We start from the raw sequence: 13,699 nt of genomic DNA on the forward strand, positions 1-13,699 counted from the left end.
TTACGGTTTCATTTTGTTGCAGTTGCAGTTGGAGTTGAAGTTGAAGTTGCAGCTTGGTCATGGTGTTGCTGCAGTGGCACTTTTGTCGCTAGTCGCCAGTCGCCGGATGCCAGTTGCAAGTCTCCATTTTGGCTAGCAGTGCCTTTGCCATTGCCTGTGCCCTGCCACGCCCCCCGGCCCCGCCCACCAGGGGGCACCGCTTCAGCAGCAGCAGCAGCAGCAGCAATTCTTGTGGCATTTTGTGCGACTCACGCAGCAGGGAGTCAAAAATTTCGCACAAAGGCTCGAAAAAAAAGCGCACTGATAAGAGAGTTGCAACAATGGAGCCCAACTGCAACAACAGCAATAACTTTGGGCAATCATGGGAAGCAAATCGCTCTTGCCTAGGACTCCACTTGCATGCCACTCACTCTCACTCTTCGCAGTCCTCAGCTCCGCGGAACTCCACGGAGCTCCTTGTCTAAGGCCAACTAATTGCGGGCGGCACTGATTACTCATACGCCCCCATGTCGCCGGGCACAGGGATCCGAATACGAATCCGAATACGAATACAAATACGAATACGAATACGAATACCAATTCGAATACGAGTGTAGTCGTACAGCGTGTACCGCAGCCACTTCGGCAAACGAACAATGACGGGCGGCAGCAGCAACACGCGAGGAACATGGGACAAACAAGACAAGAGGCCGCAAATATTTGTTAAACTTGACACCAAACAAAAGAATTTTACCGAAAGGATTTGAATGAACCGAAAAGCGAACAATGTAAGCGCTGCGGCACCGCTGGAATGCGACAGAGCGGTGCGGTGGTTCAGTGGTTCAGTGGTGCGGTGGTGCGGTGTTGCGAGGGTGGTGCGACGGGGCACACCAGGATGGAGCAAGACGGCGAGGCAGCAAATCAAACACAACAAATCGCCAGGAAAACACCGAAATCAAATTGTACTACCAGGCAGGCCAAGTTGCACGTTACAGTGGTGCAAGAATATGAAATTTGAAGTTATCTATAACGATTAGTATTCATCTTGTAGATATAGTATGACTGTTATTATACAATACTATACAATATTCCCCTTTTATTTGTTCAAAAGTATACAATATGTTATATATTTAGAACTCTAATTGAAAAACTTGAAAATTGAAAAAAAATTTCGAATTCCGACTGAAAGTGCTGAAGATCTTTCTTTGATTAGACTAACATTATAAGCTAACATTCCAAAAATTTCTGTTATCCAGTTATGGGTCCACGTTTGGACAAATTATAACTAAAAAAGGTTTAAGTCCTGATCCTAATTTTCCACTAAGATTTTTCGCCCAAAAAGACGCAATATTTTGACCACAACAAGGCAAATAATGGTTTAATAGTGGAATGTCACGTCCTATTGATGTCGTTACAAAATGACTAATCAACTGGCAATCCTGAATCTCGAAATCGAACTAAAAGGAAAGTGGATCGGTACCTTAAGTAATTAGTTGTGGATAAATAACAATCAAAAATCGTTTAATTTTCTTAAAGCTTAATTTGTTGATCAATATTGATTAAAGCAACGCAAATAATATGATTTATGAAATGTAATAGCTTGTTGAGCCCGTAAAAGACTTTCCAACGATATAAAGGAACTTCAGCAGTGGCACTTTAGGTCAAGTTTATTTTACGAAGAGGTAAATTAAAGACCTTTCATACCACTGTGCCTGGGGTCTCTGGTTTTGGGACTCGGGTCTCGGGTCTCGCTTCCCGGGTCCCTCCAAGTGCTGACGCGCGCCGATCCTGGGCCGCCGGTCGAAAGGAGTTTGAGCAGCCCGAACCTAACGCAGTTATCAAAAGCGTTGAATTATGGCCGCGTTTGGGCTGCCAGCTAAATGAGCAACACGTTGCTGCTGTTGCCGCTGTTGCTGCTGCTGGTGGCTCGTTTTCGTGGCGCTATCGCATTTGATCTCTCTCGTTTGCCGGTCCCTGGGATCGACAGCGACCCGCAGGCTCTGTGTTTTGGGTTAGGGATAGGGATAGGGATAGGGATAGGGATCGGATGAGAGGATGAGAGGAGGGGAGCTAACAATGCGCATGATATCATTCATTTCTCATTTCGGTTTCATTCATTGAGCGCTGGCCAAGTGTCGCGCCGCCGGTTCAGTCTAATTTCATAATAAGAAACATCTTCAGGCACACAATAAGCGAGCGCGCACTTCGTGTGTATTTCGTGTTGTTTTTTGTATTTATTTTTATGGCCAACTGCGGTGGAATGCCGCTGGAATGTCGGACGTTTCCGGTTGGCCCACAAGATCTCCAACCGGGGGGTGCGGGGGTGCTTATGGTTAGAAGGAGGGTCAAAGTTCCATCGGTGAGTCAGGGGGTCTCTCGTGTGTCTAGCGATTCGCATTGTCCCACAGCCAAAGCCCTTCCTAATTACTGTCTACCCGGATTCATTTCATTCATCACCGATCTCGGCCCCGTAGATCGAAGTTGTCTAAATATTTCACCGCACTGATTTGAATAAAGGGTTTGCTGAAGGGGGAGGGGTGGGGGTTCGAGTTCCTCGATGAGGCGGCGTCAGTTCACACGAGCTGGCTGACGACGGTTGATGGCCCTGGCAACGGCGGAGCCAAAGCACATCCTGAGCTGCCCGATCTGGCGACTCAGACTCGGACTCGGACTCAGATTCAGACTGAGACTGAGACCCAGACACCGTGTTGCTCAATGTGTTGAAACATGAATGAATCTTGTTCACAATTTGGCAACAACACGTTTAGCACGAAACGAAGCGAAGCGAAGGACGACAATGGCCCAAACAGGGGGAGCCCCTCCTCGATCGCCATCGGAACCATTGGATCCATTGTGAGCGGTCCTCGAGATGGGGACCCGGCTTTCCTGTTCGGCGGCGTCGCGTACACAAATTATTAGCAGCCCGTCTTTTGCCAGTTGCCGGTTGTCGGTTGCCGGTTGCCGTTCGCTGGTTAGTAAAACATCATGTCGCTGTTAAGGGTACCAGGCACTGGGTCAGACAGGGGGAAGGGGACCAGGGGGGGATCGGGGAACGGGCTGGGGAGCAGCCTCTGTGGTCCAATTTGGAGTCGTCGATGCCGATGCCGCTGTTTCGTCTTCGCTACCATTGTTGTTGCGCTCTGCCGGCGGCCAAGAGTCGCAGTCCAGAGCTGGAGCTAGAAAATTATCTGCTTATCTTGTCTTGTGCTCGTTTCGATCGGCTGCTTATTCATGTTCTCGTGTCCGAGATGCTACCCATACCCTTTCCCGATCATCGGGCATAGCTGTTTGGGCATGGCAAATGTCCTTCGTGGGGGGGGGGATGTTAAAGATCACTAAGGACAATAAGCATTGTTGTCCTCGAAATGTCGCTCGTATCTCGGGCAGAAAATGTTAATACCAAAATATTTATAAAATAAGTGTTAATCATATATTGTATTATTTTGAAATACTTGAATAATAGGCTTAAGTAATATAATCTATATGATCCCTAATATATTGTATTTGCTGTTATTTTATATAAACTTGTTTCTTCCCATTTTCGTTAAGTTTCCAATTTGGAAAGAAGTTTTTGTTTTTCCATTTCCATTTATTTACGATAAAAACACACATTAAGAAGACTGGTCACTAAAATTCAATTAGTTTTAAATCGAATGTGTTAATGGTAGGGCGTTTGTTTGTGGCATAGACCTAAGTGCATCCATGCCCAAACCATCAAATATCATTTGCCAACAATTTAATAAAACTTTTCAAAGGCATCAAGGTATCTCCTAGTCGAAAACACAGCTCCTACTTGTTGTGTGTTTAATTTATGTGCTTGACGTGACACTTGCCAGGGGCCCATGGTATTTGGTATTGGTAGTGGCACTGGCACTGGCGTTGGTATTGGTCCGCGGTAAGTGGTCGGTGGTTGGTGGTTGGTGGTGAGTGGTCAGTGGTCAGTTGGCCGGCGGATCGGGGGCCAGGCCGCCTAATATGCGACAGCCGCCGCCTGTTAACACATCGGTGAACCTCAAAATATGAAAACCGAAACCGACACCGAAACCGCAGTGAAGCGAGCCCCGTCTTGGGTTCTGGGTTCAGGTTCTGGATTGTGGAATCGGGAATCGTGGACCCCACGCCGCTGTGCGGTCCTCCTCCTCCTCCTCCTCCTCCTCCTCCTCCTCCTCCTCCTCCTCCTCCTCCTCCTCCTCCTCCTCCTCCTCCTCCCTCCTCCTCCTCCTCCTCCTCCTCCTCCTCCTCCTCCTCCTCCTCGTCCTCGTCCTCCTCTTTCTCCTTTCTGCTGAGGCCCTAACGAGGTGTCCAGGCGATGACGACGACAATGAGGATGACGATGGCGATATTCGAGCCACTGGCTCTGCTCCGAGTGAGAGTGAGACAAGCTGATCCTGGCCGAGCTGGTGATTGAATTTCACACGTGGCTTAGTGTCCGCCCGCATTAAGCACGCTTCGACGAGCCACAGACAGAGCGAGACGGCAGGCGAGGAGGAGCCAAGTGTTGTGGGAAGGAGATGCAGATAGTGGTTATGCAAATGCCTCCACAGAAGGTGGGGAGATGGGGGCGGCGGCGGAGGAGGAGGAGGAGGAGGAGGAGGAGGCATCGCCATCTTGGCAGGCCGATGGCTGATCTCTCGCCATCTTGCACTCCGGAGCCGCTGCACCACCTCCTCCAGGATGCCCGCTCCTGCTCCTGCTCCTGATCCACTGAGCCATTGTTCTGTGGCTCCTGCGATGGCATTCCGCTGATTAGGGGGAGGAGGGGGGGATGGTGAGATGGCAAGAGTGAGAGTGAGAGAGAGAGAGAGAGCCACATCCTGGCCCTGGTCTCTGCGTATGAATGAGTTATTTCGGACCTAATCGCTCCGTTTGCATCTCGACCAACGACAAAAATGCCTTCGCCTCGTCTGCGAATCTGAATCTGTCGCCGACTGTGACTCCCAGCTCCAACTCCAGCTCCAGCCACAGATCCAACATCCAACAGCCACATCCAACAGCCAAAAGCCAACTCCTGCCACATCTTCGGTGAGTGCGACTGCGGCGGCGACTGCGACTGCGAAACGAAAAGTGGCAGTTGGGGACACAGCCACGTTTTGTTTCAGCCTCGTCGGGCTGTCCTCCATTTGATTGAACTGCTCAATGAAATATGCAAATTTGTTGCCGCCGCTTAATCAACTGCAAGGCCTCAGTGCCTCAGTGCCTCGGCAACAGGCTGAGATTCAGATTCGGCTGGCCCAGAGGTTTGCCTTTTTTTGTGCCTCATCATCATCGTCGCAGGCCGACCGACCGACCGATCGACCGACCGACCAGTCTTCTGGCCAACACATTTGTGGTCTTTTGTGGTCTTAAATATATCCTGCTGGTGGGTAAATTTTTCTCTTCTCCTTTTCCCAGCTGCGGTTATCGGATCGCGGCGAGGGTAAGTCACGACTTGCAGTCTTGCAGTCTTGCAGTCCTCGGCTCGCAATCGGCATACCCACTGGCCATCACCCACTCCCCATTGCAGTTGCAATTTGGCATTTGTACCCACATACGCGAACCTCCTGCGAGCTCATCTTCACCTTCTGCCGGAGGTCGGGATCATCTACACCGCGCCGAAAGAAGTGGCCTCCCATATCAATTTATGCTGTGATATGCTGCCCAACTTTCGTATTTCGTTTTGGCACTTTGAACAGTTCCTGTCGTTGGCACTTTCAAACAGCTGTAATTTTTATTCCATTAAGAACCAATAATGACAAAGTGGTTCCAACACCTATCGGCTTCAACTTTTTGACATCAGTTTACTTTAACGAGACTTTGCGAATGCACTGGCATGTGTACAATAGTTATATACTCTTCTCTATGGGTTGTCAGTTACAAGGTATAAATCTGGAGATGAAACAAATTAATTTGTATCGAAAAAAGTCTTCTTAAACTTTTTTAAGTGATTGCAAAATTTATAATTTTAATTAGAGGATTTCTTTTCAGTGAGATAAAATAAATGAAGGCAAGTGGTAATCATTTGGTTGATTTATTGAAATACGAGAAGCGCTAAAGAACATAAATATTATAAATCTAAATAAAATATGTAACCTACATATATTTATGTAAATGTATTGTGATTAGTGTCCATAACAGAATTATCTAGGCAAGCCACACTATTTTTCTGTCTGTACCATGGTAGAGTTTGGGTTTTCCCGGAGAGGGTATCAGGTGTTCGCTGTTCTAGTCTATGGCCGACTTTGTACTCTAATTGAACTGTTCTTGCGCCGACTAATTACATTTAATTGACTTTGCTAACAAGTCGCAGTCTGGCCACAATTTGGCAACACAATCAAGACATCAAAAAGTGATTGAGTTGCAGATGGAAGCTGAAACTGAAACTGAGACTTAAATTGAAATTGAAATGGAAATTGAGAGTGACATGGCACTGGCCCCGGACTAACCTTCAGATATGAAAATCAACGGATCCCGAATCCGAAACCGAATTCGAATCCAATGCCGATTCCCTGCCACGCCCACTGCACTCCCCATTTCCCATGCGCTTCTATTTATGCAATAAGATACAAATGCAGATGCAGATCACGATGCACGGGCAGAGATACAAATCTGAGTGACTGGCAGATTGCTGCTATCGATGCTGGCTTAATATTTGCGTTTGTGGCGTTAATTATAGCCTGGACCGGGCTGAGCCGATTGTTTATTTGCTCGGTCTTGGACTGGATAAAGAGGTGGCTGGGGGACTTGGTTTCTGGCTCTGACAATTGCACCGCTGCCGGCCGTGTAATTCCGGTTCGTGCAACGATAATTATATTAATTTGCCATCGAATGAGCCGCCAGTGATACCCGATACGGTATGCAGTTGCAGTTGCACTCTACCAGTGGCAGTACCAGTACCAGTCTTGGTTATCAATTTCCCACTTCGTCTGGCCAACTGTCGATCTGTCTAACTGGCCAACTGGCTCTTGGTCTAACTGGCTATCTGGTTATCTGGCTATCTGACTAGCAGGCTAGATGGCTAGCTGGCTAGATGGCTAGATGGCTAGCCTATCTAGCTATCTGGCTATCTGACTATCTGGCCATCGACATGGCATGGCCATTACAAAACAATTGCGATTGAGGAAAATCAAATCAAGCCGACGTGCATACATGTGGCCCAAACAGCTGACATCTGTATAATTATGCGAAATCAGGCACACCAAGGAAATGGACTGCAGATTCGTTTACCTTTGTCATCCCGAAATCAAGTGCCAGGACATTCGATACACTGATGCAGGACTGCAGCTCTCGATCCCAGCGGACTTCCATGCCCATTCCCATTCCCATTCCCATTTTCAGTCCCAGTCCCATTGCGGCGCTGTCATAAAGACTTCAATGTGGGCATTAAAGACAGATACAGAGCTTCAGATACAATACCAGTCCCACCCTTCGCCCTAAGCCCCCTCCAATGACCCCTTCCCGACTTGTCTGTTGGCTGCGTGTAAGACAAATGAGCACTCAATTATCGTATTTCTGCTTTGGCCGCTGCTTCATTTGTCTTCGCATCGGAGTATCTGTGTGTGTGTGTTTTTTTCGTAGCCCAGCGTGTGTGTGTGCGGGAGTATTTGTGTTCTTGGCCAGGACTAGAAATGGGTATCCAAGTAGCTAAGGTTAGAACATCCTTGAGACAAAAAAAGGACCCCAAGCCTGAGTTATTTTAGCGGCAATTGCAGATGGTTGAATGGGTGGATCCACCATCCACCAACCAATGGGAGGTTTTTTTCTAGGAGGCTTGCATTTGCCCAGGAACTGACGAGGTATTTCGACAGGATCACCTTCGGATCGCAAAGAAGACTGCCAACTGGAAAGCCAGGAGCTCTCGGGTGGTCCTCTTTTATCGATCGCCTGCGGCCACAGCCCGATACTTCGAGGCGTCTCCCCTTTTCAGAGCAGTTTTTGTCCCCGGTCCGGGACAAGTCCTCTTCCCCCGCTCCCTCCCCCCTTCCCGCTCCCGTTCCCGCTCCTCTGCGGCCTGTCAGTCAACGCTTGTGTGAGCTGAGCTGAGGTGAGGCATCTCCATCTCCATCTCCCCATCTCCAGGAACCCTGCTTTTGGACCGCGGGACTGATGGACTGCTGGACAGGTGGACTGCTGGACTCGGCTGTCCACTCATTTCGCTCCTCTTTAAGCAGCAAAATGCGGAATTATGAATCGGCATGTTTTACATGTGCGGGAGGTCTTGTAAGACACACACATACACAATGCCTCCGTGGGCCGGTGTGCGTACCTGTCGCTCAATCCCCGGAGCCTTGGAACCTGTTCAGACGACCTGCCCGACTTGGCCACCCGTCAAATCTTGAATTAAATGTTGTGAAATTGTACACTTCAAAATGAAAACAAGGGGTCGGGCAGGGGCAGGGGAAGGGGCAGGGGCATGGATCGGATGGGATCGGTTCAGTTCAGTTCGCTTTGGATCGGACAAGAAAGGAACTATCATTCTACATAATTATCATCTGGTGCGGGATTTAGTTTTTCGTGTGTTCCATCCCCGATCCTCAGATACTCAGATCCTCAGATCCGATCTGCTGTGATCTGTTTTGAGATCTGTTCTGTTTAGTGGCTGCTGCTGCCGCTTCTGCTGCAATTACGGCCAGCGCTCTCGCATTGTGTGGTCTCCAGATTCGATGCCGTCTCTTTCTGCAACTCCATTGCTGGCCGAGGATTAATGGCTGCGCATTAATCAGCCCTCGGCGAGCGGGCGCCATCAACACTTGCAGTGCTTCCTCCGACCTAAACTCGACTTGACTTCATCCTGTTCCAGTCACAGTCCACTGGCAGCTCCTCCACTGTCATTTGACACTTTCCTGCGGTCAAGCCCAATCAACGGGCAATCCCAAACGGAGGCGCCATCACCTCCTTCCTTTCCGAACACCCCGACTTCCCCGACCACCTCGATTCCCCCGCACTCTGCGAAATCGACTCCGACATCGCATTACTTCCACGCCAGCTAGCTGCCCCTGAGCCTATGAAAAGTAATAACTGTGGGAACTGATTTGCGGTGCCTCTGTCGCTCGCCCCCCCTCCTCCCACCCCTCTTAGCACCGCGCTTCATTGCCGTTTTATTGGTTGAAAATAAGTTAATAACATGGATGCCAGAGCCGCCGCAGAGGCTCCAATATCCTTCAGCAACTGCCCCTCTTTTGGCGGAGGAATAACAATAAGAATAACAATGCAACAATATTGCCAGTTCGCAGCGGAAGCTGCTCCTGCTCTGATCTGCTCAGCTCCAGCTTCAGCTTCAACTCCATCTCCATCTGCAGCTCCTCCTGCAGCCCCCTTTCAACAGCTAAGCCGAATGGCCAAAGTATATCATCACAGCCACCTACGGATGGGATCTGGAGGGACTGGGATCCCTCCTTCGACTTCGACTGCGACTTCGACTTTGGGATCCGGCAATTGGCGGCCGATGAGAGAGCAGCGCCGCCACCGCAACAGCCACCGCCTTGGGCGATGGGTAAGGGCAGGGGTAGGGGGCAGAGGGTAGGGGAAGGGGTAGGGGTAGGTAGCAGGGGCAGGGGCATGGGCATGGGCATGGTTTAGACGCCGACACCGCCGATAATGATGAAGGTGTTGGCGATGATGATGCTGATGACGCGAATGCGCCGCAACCACAGCCAGAGCTATAGCCAAAGCTCCACCCCAGCCCCCGGACCCCCTCCGCTCACCACGCCCCCTGGCCCGCTGTGTGCTCTACTTTTGACCAGGCTAAGACGGCCATCGAATACGCTGCAGCCTTGACTTAACAGTTATCTAGTGTTTTAATATAGGTATACAAATATAATCACAATATTGAAATGTGTTGGGGAAATGAACAATTATTAATCATAAAGTTTGACACAAGATTCAAGATTTAAGTAAATATTTAAAAACAAAGAGTTACCAAAATTAAACATGCAGAAACGTTTCAGTTATAAAAGCCTACCTACTTTTACAATTTAAATTTCATAAACAAATGTTTGTATGAAAGATTTCATAGGTTATTTAGTTTAAACAAAATTGACAAATATAAAACAAATAATTATTATATTATTATGTTATATTTAGAAGTATTTTCATAAATATTAATTCGTCTTGAATGTTGATGAGCTCTACGCAAGCTAAAACACCCAAGTTGGCCATCAACAGAGCCACCTAGATGCCATAGATTCCCCTTGCCGTAGGGCATTCCAAGGGGCTGTGCGACTGGCGCCGGTTCGCGATGCGCCGCCGCTAAATGGGATCAGTTTTGGTAACGAGTTAACGAGTTGATTTCACTCCAGCGATTGCCGCCGCCGCTGCCGCCGCAGTCGAACCGGATTAGCAGTTGCATCCCCTCCGCCGATCACCCATCCCCATCCACATCCATATCCACATCCACATCCACAGCCACAGCCACATCCACCGACCGCCGACTGCCGACCGGCTCCATCTTTGTCTGCGTCTGTGCGGTGGCCATGGCCAATGTCTACACAACAAGGTGACGGCTCATAATGACGGGCCATGGCCAAGAACGTGAGCACGGATGGGCCGGGCTGCCATGGATCGGCTGGGATCAAATCGGGCTGCGCCGAGGCGTTTGCACCTCCCATGGATGAGTCGCCGGTCCCGCTCCCTTGGTCGCAGCACGGCGGGAAAAGTCGGTGGAGAAGAGCACAATAAACTGAAAAACCCAAAAACAAATATTCTTTGAGCCCTTATAAATATATTTTAGGACTGCAAAGTACAATACTTACTATATTAATAGTCCATTACCTAACGACAAGCAACATACTATTGCATATACTTTACAGCTTACATTATTTAAACCTATAATATAAAATGTAAATTACTAAAATTAAGAAAAATAAAATAAAATTCATTTACGGACACTTCTAACTTGGATAAGGCGACTAGAAATTTAATCATTATATATGTAATTATAAATATATAAAACGACTTTAAGATTTTAACAGCTCGTAATAACATAAGATCATAAAGAAAAGTTCAGTGCAACTAATGATTATAAATCAGCGGAATTTCTGCAGACCTACATATAACTTTGGGACTTGGCAGAAGTTTCTTGCAGTGTGCAGTGCCTTTGATGGTCGCTCCATATGCATCCATCTTCCAATACCCCACCTCCCCCCCTCCCCACTCTGTGGACGCTCCTGGTGCTGCTGCTGCTGTGGTTCCGTTTTTGGGGCTTTGTCGAGGGGCGTTACCCGGTGATCATCACGCATTTGCGCCACCCCTCCGACCGGGCCCCCCTCCACCCACCTCCCGGGGCCGCTACCCCCGCCGGGGCTGCCTTAATGGGTGTTATTTTGTTTTGCCGTAAATATTTCTGCAATGGGCGCTAATTAAGTTTGGCTCTTTTTGGGCTCTTTTGACTGCATCCTTCGCACTTTGTTATGTGTGAAACTTTTAAAATTCGTTGGGTCGGCAAAGATGAAAACCGCGCCGTGGTATCCCCCCAAATTGGAGGGCATTAAAGGCCCCGCGGCCCCCGCTCCCTCAGCAGAAAGTATCAACACGGCCAGCTATTAATTTGCAATTGCAAATTGCTCATACGCCATGTGGCGGGGCGACCATCTATGAATGAAGTAGTGTGGCTATAGTGTGTAGAACGATGAGTAAAACAAAACGAGAACACTGCGCCCTGACACACTGCAGCCAATTTCATTAGCCGTAAAATATTTGGCATTGTTTTCTCGCCCCGCGATTTCGCTGCTTTTATGACTCACTTCCACAGCCCGCTGCTTCATTCTCCTTCTGACTTTGCAGCTTTTAGTTGCTGTTTCAAATCGATTGGACAATAAATTAGCATTATGCGGTTACAGCCACTCAAATTCCTCGAGATGAGCTGGCACCATCATCCCGCCGACAGCGGCGGGTTCAAAGTTCTCTGCGGGGGCGACTCACGGAGTGTTATCAGCACCGCCTAGGCAACTAATTTCCGAAGATTACAATCACAAGACATTATATCATAACGGTGGAATTTCGGGCCAACTGAATGATTTTTATGCCCACTCATTTCACGTCCGATTTGATAAAATTGCGATGCATTGACGCGAACTTGTTAGAAAACAGAATATAGAATACGATCTTATCGGGAGAACACTCCGGAAGTCGCTGTGTTTCCCTTTTGTAAGCTACGGTAGCCATTTAAGATTAAAACGACTCAACTTTATTACCCCATCTTAATAAAATATTATCTTATCTAATTTATGATCTAGGGCTTGAATTCTTAAATATTTGCAATTTTAAGCTATTTTTCATATAATTGTTTGTAGGCATTGTGTGTTTAAAAATTAATGCATCCATTACTAATAAATAAAAGTATAGCATGACTTGTAAAATATGTGAGATATTTTTGTACCTAACCGAGGAATGTAAACCGCATATGTACATTACCTGCGGTAATACATTAATTTACTTTCTATAAGTTCTAGAAAGTCAACTATTTTCCAACTTAATTAAATCCTTCTCGAAGCATATTAGCATACATTGCATTCAATCGCGAAATACACTTAATAAGCCACTTAAAATGTAACATTTCGCGTACTTTTCACTGTAATTAGGTGTTTAGTTCGAGATGTGCCCCGAGAAGTTCTTCCCCCGCTCAACGTTTCCACTGGACCCCTCGAAAGCAGTATGCCCGATTACGTGTCAAAGTCCGTTTGAGTTTTTTTTCCCAATGCAAAATCTTCCACCACTGGCCAAAAACGTTTCCACTATGTGCATTTTTCCCCTCGATTTTTTTCTAATTCCATCGGCACATTGGCCAGCAATTTCCATTCATTAAATCTCGCCGAGACTGAGTTTCCCATGTGCCGCACGCGTGTCTCATTTCGCCCCCACATGATCAACGGCAAAGACGTCAAATATTACTCATTCGCCACCGACACCCCAGTCATCGCCATCGGCTGTCATGCATTAGCCATTAGGGTTTTACACTAACGCCACCGAATATGATAATGATTGCGATAATACAGACAACGCTGGCAAGGGGCAATACGAATAGGTAACAGCCAATCTTTGTCAATTCGAGCCCAATACCGATTTCGGGTATCCGCCAATTGGACAGATCAACACGATAAGCTCAAGTCAAAGCCAATATTATCCGATCCGTGGTTGTGTTCGACACAATAGTTTAAAAATAGCTCGACCCAATCATGACAATGGCTACAATACGTCTGATTGACCGCCCGTGATGGATCATGGTGAAAGGGGGAAGGGGGGAGGGGTGGCGATGGTGTTTGGTTAAACTGAGCGGTAAACGGCGACGTCGCCGCCACTTGTCCATGAGTAACGATGAGTGCTCAATAACTTTTCGATTGATCATGATTTTGGCGCGCGGTGAAATTTAGACTGCTTTTCAGGATGCCACGCCCCCATGTCATCTCCCACCAAACTACACCACCTCCCCCACCCCGCCCCTCGCCCCTTACCCTAGGGGGCATCCGCATTCTGCGAGCGGACCGACGAGCGGCAACCATGAATGAATCGCTGTGTTTTAACGAGCGTGAGAGCTCGGCTCGCAGTTGAGAAACCTTGTCTGCCGACGGCGCGTATGAGTAATATTCTTGTGAAATTGAACGGAAATAACTGAAATTCATGCTCAGTATTTGCGGGGGTTACATCGCAATCCGATTCGGAATTGCCATCGGAACTGGAATCGGAATCGGAATCGGAGAATCGGAGAATCGGAAGTGGCGGCGAGTGAAAGTCAACCGATAAGAGTCAT

Source organism: Drosophila rhopaloa, unplaced genomic scaffold, assembly GCF_018152115.1.
Source record: "Drosophila rhopaloa isolate 14029-0021.01 unplaced genomic scaffold, ASM1815211v1 contig_3, whole genome shotgun sequence".
NCBI classification, from domain to species: Eukaryota; Metazoa; Arthropoda; class Insecta; order Diptera; family Drosophilidae; genus Drosophila; species Drosophila rhopaloa.